The sequence below is a fragment of the Cheilinus undulatus genome, linkage group 1 (genome assembly GCF_018320785.1).
Source record: "Cheilinus undulatus linkage group 1, ASM1832078v1, whole genome shotgun sequence".
Taxonomy (NCBI): domain Eukaryota; kingdom Metazoa; phylum Chordata; class Actinopteri; order Labriformes; family Labridae; genus Cheilinus; species Cheilinus undulatus.
The window spans coordinates 27,877,142-27,887,685 of record NC_054865.1 but is presented as its reverse complement, the minus strand read 5'-3'; positions in this window follow the sequence as shown (position 1 = coordinate 27,887,685).

The following is a 10,544-nucleotide window of genomic DNA, read 5'->3' as shown; positions in this document are numbered from 1 at the left end:
GGAAGGAATCTGTCAACAAGCAAGTCTTCTTTTTATCCATTATGTAACTTGACAGGTTGTAAAATTTGACTGCCCCCTGAGATAGATCAAGTTGTCTGAAGCTGAATGAGAAGCACTAAAAGGTGAATTATGTTTAATTTTAGACAGCGGAAACAGACTAGCTGCTGTTTTCACTTTGTATGCTAAGCTAGGCTAACAGCCTTTTTACTCTGGCTCTATTACAAGTCCAGATAGTGGTATGACTCACCTCATCCATGGCTCGGGGAAAAGTTGATGAAGCAAAATGCACAATGGAATACGATACAATATAAAACAATACAAAAGTACTAAAAAGCGTTCTTCACTGTAACACCACATGAAACAAAACGACACAATAAGATATGTCACACAATATGCTATGATGTAATACCACACAATGCGATATCGCTTGGCATAATATTATTGAATTTTACATAACTGCGTTTCTATCAGGTGGTCCAGATTGATTGAGGTTTAATAGCTTCCGTTTCCACAGAGACCTTTACCCTCAATTGGAGGGTGGATTGTAGAGGCCATGCATGTGACGTCACAGGCAGCGTGAGTCCCTGCTGTCCCGGCCGCTGAGTTGCAGACGGTTCATACACGTGACAGAAATCAGTTGGGAGTAAACTGTAAACTGCTTTATATCAGCTGAAAACTGCCGCATTTTTAATAACTACATCTACCTCAGCTGATGGAATATGTTTAGAGAAATGTGTGGAGCCTTAACGGTACACTAATAAAGACACAAGATGAAGCTGGGCTGTAACGGTAGAGCATTCAGTTGATATAATCTAAACCAGTGGTTCTCAACTGGTGCATCGGGACCCAAAAGTGGGTCGGGAATCCCTTTTCAGTGGGTCACAGATGTGTGCCTGGTAAAAAAAATGCTCCAAATTGTCTATGAGACTCTATAAATCATGCATGTTTTGTCCTATTTCAATATTTTGTTACACCCGTTGTACTGTCTTAGGCCCAAGCCCTGCTATTTTTTTATTAAGTATATCTGATTGACCAAAAGAAAAATCTCAAAATTTGGGTCGCAATCCTCCTTGAGGAGTTGATGGTGGGTCCCATGACTCAACCAGTTGAGAGCCACTGATCTAAACCATGCCACAAACCATCACATTCTTCTTTCTGTTATCTTAAAGGAAAATTAATACCTTACATTTCAGCACATCAGCCATACGAGTAACCTGGCAGATGGATGTGTTTCACACATCCATCTGGAAAACCTCTCATACAGCGTTTGGGAAAGGGCAGAGCCCGTTCTGTCTGTCACATCTTTACATGCCAATCAGAGCAACAAAACACATGACATAGCCGCTACTGAGTTGCGCCCCTATCAAAGGAGAAAACCATAGAGAGCTGCTTAACGCGAACCTGGCGTCTGTAGTTACGTCATGTTAGTACACGACTTTTTTCATTTTTGAAAAGAAAACAACTCACTGCTGTTCTTTGTTCTCCTTTTAAGGAAGAAATGTCATCAAGTTCTTATAAAACTTACGCTTTAGCAGCTTCCACACTAATCTCTTCCACTATAATTGCCCCTAATTGGTCCTGTCACTTTCTAACTGGGCTCAAACGGTTCAGACGGGAGCTTTGCAAGATGGATTTGCCAGTGAGAAACATGGAAACAGGCGTAGCCATCTGCCAAAAGAAGATCAAAAAAATTTTAGTCTTTAACTAGGAAACTTACATTCAGTCAAGTTTCACATAATAAAATATTTCTTTACTTTTCTCTCAATTTTATGGCCGTCCTTTTTTATATAAAACCTCCTATAATTTATCTCTTTTGTGACTAAGCTAAGAGTGCACCAGGATTGGTTACACACACTCAAGTACACAGCCGGAGCGGTCTGGGAGTTGTTCCCTCTGTGTTTTGGCCTGAGCTAAAGAAAGCAATTTTTATTTATAGTCTCTGGTGTAAATACAGAAGGGTTATATTTGGTCACTATGGCTTTGTATATTTTTGGACGCCTGTGTCACTTTAGTGCATGTGCCTGTAAAATGAACACAAAAACAACAAAATAACAGAGCTGTTTGTGTGCCAGGATTCTTTCTTTGTGCATTCAAACACAAACACACACACAGAGTTAACTCAGAAAACAAACAGACCCTTGTCTTTGCACGTCGTCCTCAATACAGCAGCAGCTTGCATGAATAAAGATGCATCATTGCACTATAAAAACATTATTATTATTTAAACAAAGAGGTCAAAACCTTATTTGTAATAATTGTGTCTTAAATATGTTTACATTTTTTCAGTGCTGCTGAATCTCACCCTGTTTGCACGAAAGTGAAAACACCACTTGTGAGGTTTAACGTAGCAGCACTTTATTTTGAAGGTGCTTGTTAACTTACTATAACACGTTTGTCACTGACTGATGACAGTAATTACGCTCTGTAACAGCAGTCTGCTGAGGTGTTAACAAGCTGTGTTGTGGTTGAGGTAAATTGATGTCTCACCTAAAAATACTGTAATTTGATGTTTCTAAGAATTTGAACAAACAAGAGAGCATCCTTCACTCAGTCATTTCATGACAGCTAGTAAGACTAGGAGGATACAGTCATACGAACATTTCTGTGAGGCTGAACTCAGGCACAGAGCGAATATCCATGCTGTCACTATCAGGATGGACGCTGCAGCTGACCTTAACTCAGAAAGCAGGTACACTTCTATAAGTGCATTAAATCCAAGGGTGCATACTTTACAGAAGAGCTCCTTTGTTGCATTTAAGCAAACAGTATAGACAGTCATGAAAACAAAAATAAAAGTTTTTAAATGAATTGTATGCACAGTTGGTGCACTCAGTGGTCTAAGCTGCCCCCCGTACACATATGCACACTTAAACTCGAAAGCTGCAGTAACATTAGTCTTACTAAAGTTCAGGGTCATGTAAAAAAAGTTAGTGAGTTTAAGTGTAGCTATTGCACACAGTTATAGGGATATTGCATTCATTTTGGGGCCGTGGCAGCAGTCAGGAAGAAGCTGTTCTTTAGCCTGGTTGTTTTTGCTCTAAAGAACAGCTTCTTCCAGATAGCTATGCTAGCTACGTAAAAAATGTCACTACATACACCAATGTACCTTAGTTATCTTTAGCAACATAGCAGATAAGTAGTTTTCATGGCTTAATTGTGAGCTTAGCTTTAGCTACCTTAGCTACATGACTACATTAACTACATAGCTCTGTTGTCTACAGCTAAGTTAGCTTTAGCAACATGAGTAGTTTAGATAGCTGCTTTGTGAGCTTCTAGCGTTAGCTACTTTAGCTGCGTAGTTCCGTTATCTACTTAGTTAACGCAGTGTACAGAGCTTCATAAGCTACGTTGGCTGTGTTAGAATGTTTCATGGAGGACAAGCTTTTCTTCCTGTAAGCAGAATGTTTACTCTGCTTTATTAAACATTTTGTAGTCAGGTTTTGCAGGTCAGTTTTTTAACTTCTGACTTTTGGTATCCTAACCATTACCCTAACCTTAAACTGAGGTTCAATACAATTTTAATTTGAAAGTTTTAGCATGTAGTTCTGAGATATACAGCATCTCAGATGAACATCTGCGAGAGAGTGACTGTCAGAGATGAACGTCTGCAGCTAGACTCTCTTGTCTTGGTCCGTTCAGACCAGAGTTATTATTGGCAGCTATTTTAAATGAAGTCTCGGTCTTTAGATTAAAAGGGTCATTAGTTTCAGTCGCATTCTAGTCATTTTCACTAGTTTTAGTCATCAAAAACTCAAAACATTTTAGTCCAGTTTTAGTCAATAACAAGTCCTTACATTTCAGTCATTACTTTTAGTTAGGACATTTATTTGATTTGAACTAATTTCAATAAAAATACTGTGAAACTGATAAAAATGTAAAATAACCTATTAATGCACTATTAATAGTTACTTAAAATGTACAGAAGAAAATACTGAGGTAACATGAATGCTCTCTCTCTGTGTTTTTACTGGTTGTATGCTGCACAGTGGAGAAATTTCATGGATATTGAACATCTAACAGTCCAGTGCTAGCAGTCTTACTCCAGTCTCCTTGACAGAACTAAACTTACTTTTTGCCCAAATGTTTCCATCAAACATCTATTTTTAGTAAGTCTAAGTCTCATCTCCCTGATAGAAAAAGTTGTCTATGAACAATTTTAGCCTTTGTTTCAGTCAACAAACTTTACATTGACTCAGACTGAGATTACAACATTTTTTATCACACGTTCTAGAAAAGATGCAGTTTTGGAAAGTAAACTAGCTGATTGACAGGTGGGCACATTTGGCCTTTATGGAAAGCTTAAGACCCGCCTAAGCTACACTTCTTTGCCTTTGTCGGGGCTGGCAGAAAGGTTCTAACCTTGCAAAGCAGATGGATACACCCATTTTCTTATTTTTCTCTGGCGAATCAATCTTGCAAAGCACCCGTCTGAACCGTTTTGGCCCATTTAGAAAGTGACAGGACCAATCAGCGATGAGGGGCAGTACTGTCAGGCATAGACGCATATGTCTATGCTCTCAGGTGCAGTGGAGACGCATGCAAGCAGCTGGTGCAGTTATGGTGGAAGAGATTAGCGTGGATGCTGCTAAAGTGCCAGTTTTATCAGAACTTGACCACATTTCTTCGTTAAAAGAACGAAGAACAACAGTGAGTTGTTTTCTTTTCAAAAACGACAAAAGTCATGTACTGACATATCTATAGTCCCCATGGTTCATGTTATTCCTCGGTAGCTGTGCGCACGCACCTCGATAGCCCCTGCGTTACGTGCTTTGTTGCTCTAACTGGCCTGTAAAGATGTGACAGATAGAACATTCATTCAATCACACTCCAAATTTTTTCAAATCCTCTGCCCTTTCCCAAACGCTTAGTATTGAAGGTTTGTATTGAAGTATTGAAGGTTTTCCAGATGAATGTGTTTCATCTGGAAAACCTTCAGGTTAGAAAGGTTCAGCATTTTCAAAATGAAGACCACCATTGATCAGCTTCAAAACTTGACTTCAGAATCCAACAGCTGGTGTCAGCGGGACTACATCTTTATACAATGTCTGAAACACCAGTGAAGCAAACAGTCTTCTTCTACCTGATAAGAAGTGATAGTAGAAACACAAAGCTGCCTCAAAGTGACTATTCTCTTTATGTGAAGTTTGTTGAAGTCATTTTAATAGTCACAGTGGAGTCTGTTAAGGTCCTACCCACTGATCAGTTATGGTTGCCTAGTTTGATGAGACTGTCATGAAGAAAGGCTCAGAAAAGATTAGATAAGATGCAGAAAGGCTAAATTCATATGTTGAATGACAAGCACTGAAGAAGAAAGAGGCCTAATCCAATCCCAGAGAAGAGGCCTCTGGAAAGGATTTGACTGTTTGTCTGCCTGCCGCTGGAGGGGCCACACCCAGACCTCCACCACACACGCAGGAAGCTGATCTGTTGGGAAGCGAACAGGGTTTCCTGTGGTCGAGTCAAGACACTCAAGCTGCTTCTGTTTTCTCCTCTCCTTTAAATTAACTGCCTTTCTTTTTACCTCTCACGCTTTTGTCAGCTCTATTTTTAGCCCTCCTTCACTCCTCCTCAGTGTTTCTCTCTCCCCCTCTTTTAGTGTTTCTTTCCCTCTTCCTCTTGCCTTATCCTCCCATCCCTTGCGTCCTCTTCACCACAGAAAACATCCCTCCTCCTGTTATTGTTATTATGGAGATTGGGGCAAATGGACCCAAGTCATGTGTGTGCTGCGTGCCCCACCCTTGTTGCCCCTCCTCACAAGCACCCACACCCACTCCCTTCACCGCAGTTACTAATCCAAAAACATACACGCGCACACACTGTTGTTTCCTCCGAGACTCTGCTGCCTCTGGACTCAAGGAGAAGAAGGAGAGAGACTCTAATAGTCATTGAGCATAATGTTGGTCATTTTTAACCCTGTACATCTTCAGCATTGTGATACAAACATTTTATTTTTTCCCCTCTTATTTTTATAGTTAGTATAAAAAGTATGAGCAAAGTAAGAGGAAAAAGGACAAACAAAAAGACAAGGCCTTTATTGCAGGACATTAATTAAGTCACACAGAATTACCAGCACGGTTCTGTATTTTCAACTCAATTGTTTAAAGAGAGAGGTCAGCAGTGAACAATAAAACCTGTCACTGTCCAACAGCTCTGCCAAATCAGGCAAGATAGTCAATAAAAGGCAGTCAGACAGTTAAAAATGTATAAAGGTTGCCCATCATACCCTATCCTCTCCATGTGAACACAGGTGGAGTCAGTCAGCCAGGTCTTTCACTGAGGCACTATGTCCGACCCCGCCCCTCATATCTGCTGGGAATCCCACTGTGAAGTCCATATGTGAGCATCGAGTCAGGATGATTGCAGGGGCAGCCTCTCATTAAATCTTTTAGAAAATTTTCAGGAGTTCATAAATACTGTTAAAGTGGTTTCTGTTGGAGAGCTTTATGGGTATACACATACGCATCCACTATACATGATGGAGAAAAACAAAGATTGAATTGATTTAGAATATATAAAGTAAATATTAAAAGTCAGCTTTCAACAAACTCAATCATTTATTATTGATTCTAAATGGAATTTTGACATCTACAACTTGCACTTATTTAATATTTAAGTCATCATAAACTTAACGTAATAAGAGAACACTCAAAGTTACAATCACGGACATTTTGCATGCATTGCTGTTGTTTTTAAGGTGTAGGGTGTCCCAAACCTGACGTACTGTCTGATAAGGTCACCAGAATCTAACCGGCACTGGCACTGTTGGCTTTTATGTGTGCTAACTGTTCTCGGTCGATTAAATGATGATTAATGGCAAAGTTTCTTCTGCCTCAAAGTCCCATAGATCATAGCAGCAAGGGTAAGACTCTCATCCAACTCTCATGTCTGTTAAACCAGCAGTGAAATCCCTCAGAATGCTGCTAGATCTGTGAGAGAAATTAACATTTGGAACTGAGAATGATCAAATAATCAAACCTGTGATAAAAATAAAAAATACATGCAATTTGTTAAGAATCAGAATTGATCATTTATTAATGCCAGTTCAAAACTGAGAGAGCGAATCTGTAAGCAAAGCTGTAAATCTGTAAAAGTAAAAAACAGTGCAATAATGAATCTTTCTTTCAGTGTTGTTTCCCCATTCATTGTCTGTTAAAGACCCTGTAAAGTGAAAATAAATCAGTAGTTAGGTTTGTTGTATGACAGGTCACTGTGTTCTGAACCCCCAGGTCAAATTTCAGTCAAATAAAACATTTCTAAGTTTATAAAATTAAGCTTCAAAATCATGAAAAACCAGGCAGTAAAATCTGCTCCAGGATGGTGTGGGCACATCTGTTGAATGAGCTGAAGCCACGCCCACTCAGGAGAAATATGATCCTCTCAGATTAAAAATATGCTACAATCTGAATTAAGGAAAGCACTCACACCATTATCCTGCCTCTTGACCTTTTGTTGACCTTAGAAGAAGAGACAAAGTCCGTTTTCTGGCTCAAATCTCTGTTATGATGCTTTAAATGATCCATAGATCACTGTGGTAGATTGATAGATTTAGCAAATTTTCTCACATTGAACAACAAAACACCATTTAACTGACTATTAACTTTCATTAAAGGCAGTGACATCAGCTAACAACAGACTGGACTGAGATGAACTGCTCTGTGATTTTATAGCTATACCTTATACCTATACCTACATTTATATACCTTCTATGACTCTGATGTGGCCTCTGCCATCTTCTACGGTGTGGTCTGCTGGGGGAGCAGCATCACAGCAGCTGACAGGAAGAGGCTGGACAAACTTATAAAGAAGGCCAGCTCTGTCCTGGGATGCCCTCTGGAACCTGTGGAGGAGGTGGGGGAGAGGAGGATGACAGCCAAGCTGTCCTCCATGATGGATAGGATGCTACACCCGAAATGTGTGGAGGAGAGGTATCGCAGGTCTTTTCTTCCTGCAGCTGTTAGACTCCACAACAGAAACTGCCCAAAATAATCTGTGCAATAACTAATATTTATATGTGTAATCTGTACATGTTTGTATATAAATATATTTGTGTAAGTAGCTATATATGTGTAAATAGTTGTACACATATATATCTCCACCACACCCAATCTGTTCCATATTCAACCTGTACTAGTTTGTAAATACTATTTATAATTTGTAAGTTGACGTTTTATATTCCATATGTCTGGATTTATTAATGCTCTTGTAATACTACTTCTATTTGTCCTCTATTTCTATTGTGTTATTGTCACCAATGGCCTGCTTTGTCTGTACTACTTTTTGCTGCTGTAAATTGGAATTTCCACTTGTGGGACTAATAAAGGAATATCTTATCTTATTATATTGTTAGAGGGGCAGGGCCATTATGTGAGCTAGTGACATCATGAGCCCACATATTGGCCCCGCCCAAATTAAACCAAGCCAGAAAAGAGGTGAAAAACTTTCTAATGGCCTAAATCCAAAATTCAGTCACACAGTCACAAACCTCGAGTCCGAGTCGAGTCCCTAGTGTTCAAGTCCGAGTCACCAAAGAAAAATCCGAGTTGAGTCCGAGTCAATTCCTCTTTACCTGAGTCCGAGTCAAGTCCCCATTACCTGTGTTTGAGTCCTAGACAAGTCCCCAGTACCTAAAACCTAGAGCCTTCTTTAAAATGACTGGATTTATTCAGATTTCTCACTGAAAACTAAAATTCCAATTTTCTCCATGGGACATTTGGACACATCATAAAAAGGTCTTAACTTCGGCCCCCCCTGCAATACTCTAAAGTCTGAGTTGTCATTGAACACATCATATTTTTACCGTGTACCTCCTTGTTTAGCTCACTAATCAGTGTTAACTCGCTGATGTTTATGCAGATTTCAAGGTTGGATTGACATTTTTAACTAACAGGACTCCCTACAAGGTTTAAGAGTTTTTATCACTCTGTTAAAGACTGAGGAGGATTACTGTGCAGCAGCAACAGCAGCTAATATGATGAGTCTGAGCAGCTGATGGAGATTTTCAGTGATTCAAAGGTAGGCTATCTGCATTTTAGTTTAATTTCTTGTAAAGATTACCACGGGAATACAGAGAAGAGGCACAGGTTTGAGCTACCTATCAACCTATTATCTCCTCTCTCTGTCATCCAGGCTCCCTCTCCTGTGGTTGTTTTCACAGACAGCAGGTTAGACACACATGAACGCACATGCAGGTGAACACACACCAGGCGCTGCATGAACACTGATCAGTTATGAGGGGTTTTCTCACACAAATACAACAATTATTACAGAATATAATGGTCTTCAGAAAAAAAGGTTCGGGTCCTCCTCTTCATTCTGGAGTCCTGATGCAGTTAAAGCTTGAATCCGAGTCGAAGACTGAGTCATCAGTGCTTGAGTCCAAGTCGAGTCAAGAGTCCTCCAAATCAGGACTTGAGTCAGACTCAAGTCCTAGTCCTGGACTCGAGTACTACAACACTGATTCCAACATATCTAGTGTGTTAAGACACAAACTTTGGATTTCACTTTACAGGGTCTTTAAAAAGCAGAACCTCAAGCTGCCTGCTATTGGTACGACATTATAGAGGTGAGTTAATGTCTGTTATGATGTTTCAGTCGGTATTCGATACAAGCATTACTGCTCCTTCTCTTAAACATGACACATAAAAAAGATTATGCTACTGAAAATACAACATTAAACATCTTTACTCTTCAAATCAGAGATAATAGGTGAAAACAGGCTTGAGGATTAGCCATTAATCCACCTATTAGTATGTTTGAAGTGGTTAATTTCTCTGTTTTGAGAGTGCTCATCCTCACTGTTCATTCTCTGTCACAGGACACTTTCCCTGAGATAAAGGGACATGATTTAAATAACTCCCCTCAAAAATATGACTTCAGAATTACTTTGAGACACACCAAAAAAAAAAAAAAAATCTGTCCAGTTAAAGGGCCTTATCTCTTCAGACTGCTCTCTCTTGATCTGTATTCCTCTACCTACAGCATCCTTTAGACAAACACTCCTGATGACTGATCCGCTCAGCGAAATCCGATTCCTCTGCTCCTTTGATCATGCCTTTCCATCCTCTTAAGTCCTTAGAGTTCTAATACTTCTCTTCTTTCCTCTGGTTCATGGCGAAGTTATGTTCCTGAAGCAGGAGGCTGAAGCCATCTGAAGAGAGAGGATGAAACATGACACTGTCAGACGTTAAACATATCTCTGAACTGCAATCATGAACTATTACCATTAAATCTGACATACAGGGTCACAGCTGCTAATAAGGTCAGACTAAAGCCCTCTTTTGTACTCCAATCAATACTAAAATTGTTCAGAGAGGTCCACATTTGATGAAAGTCAAATTTCAGAGTTTGAAACAAAGTCCTATCAATAAATCAACCAGCCAATCTATAGAACAAATAAATTAAAAAAAAACTATTGTCTGAAGTTTCACATTAGAGTTGTTGTGATACAAATAAAATCACCAAAAATGTATCTGATGGCACAAAAAATTGCTGTCAGGTAGAAATCTGAACATTGATCCACCACAATAGCTCGTTGGTTCCTCATA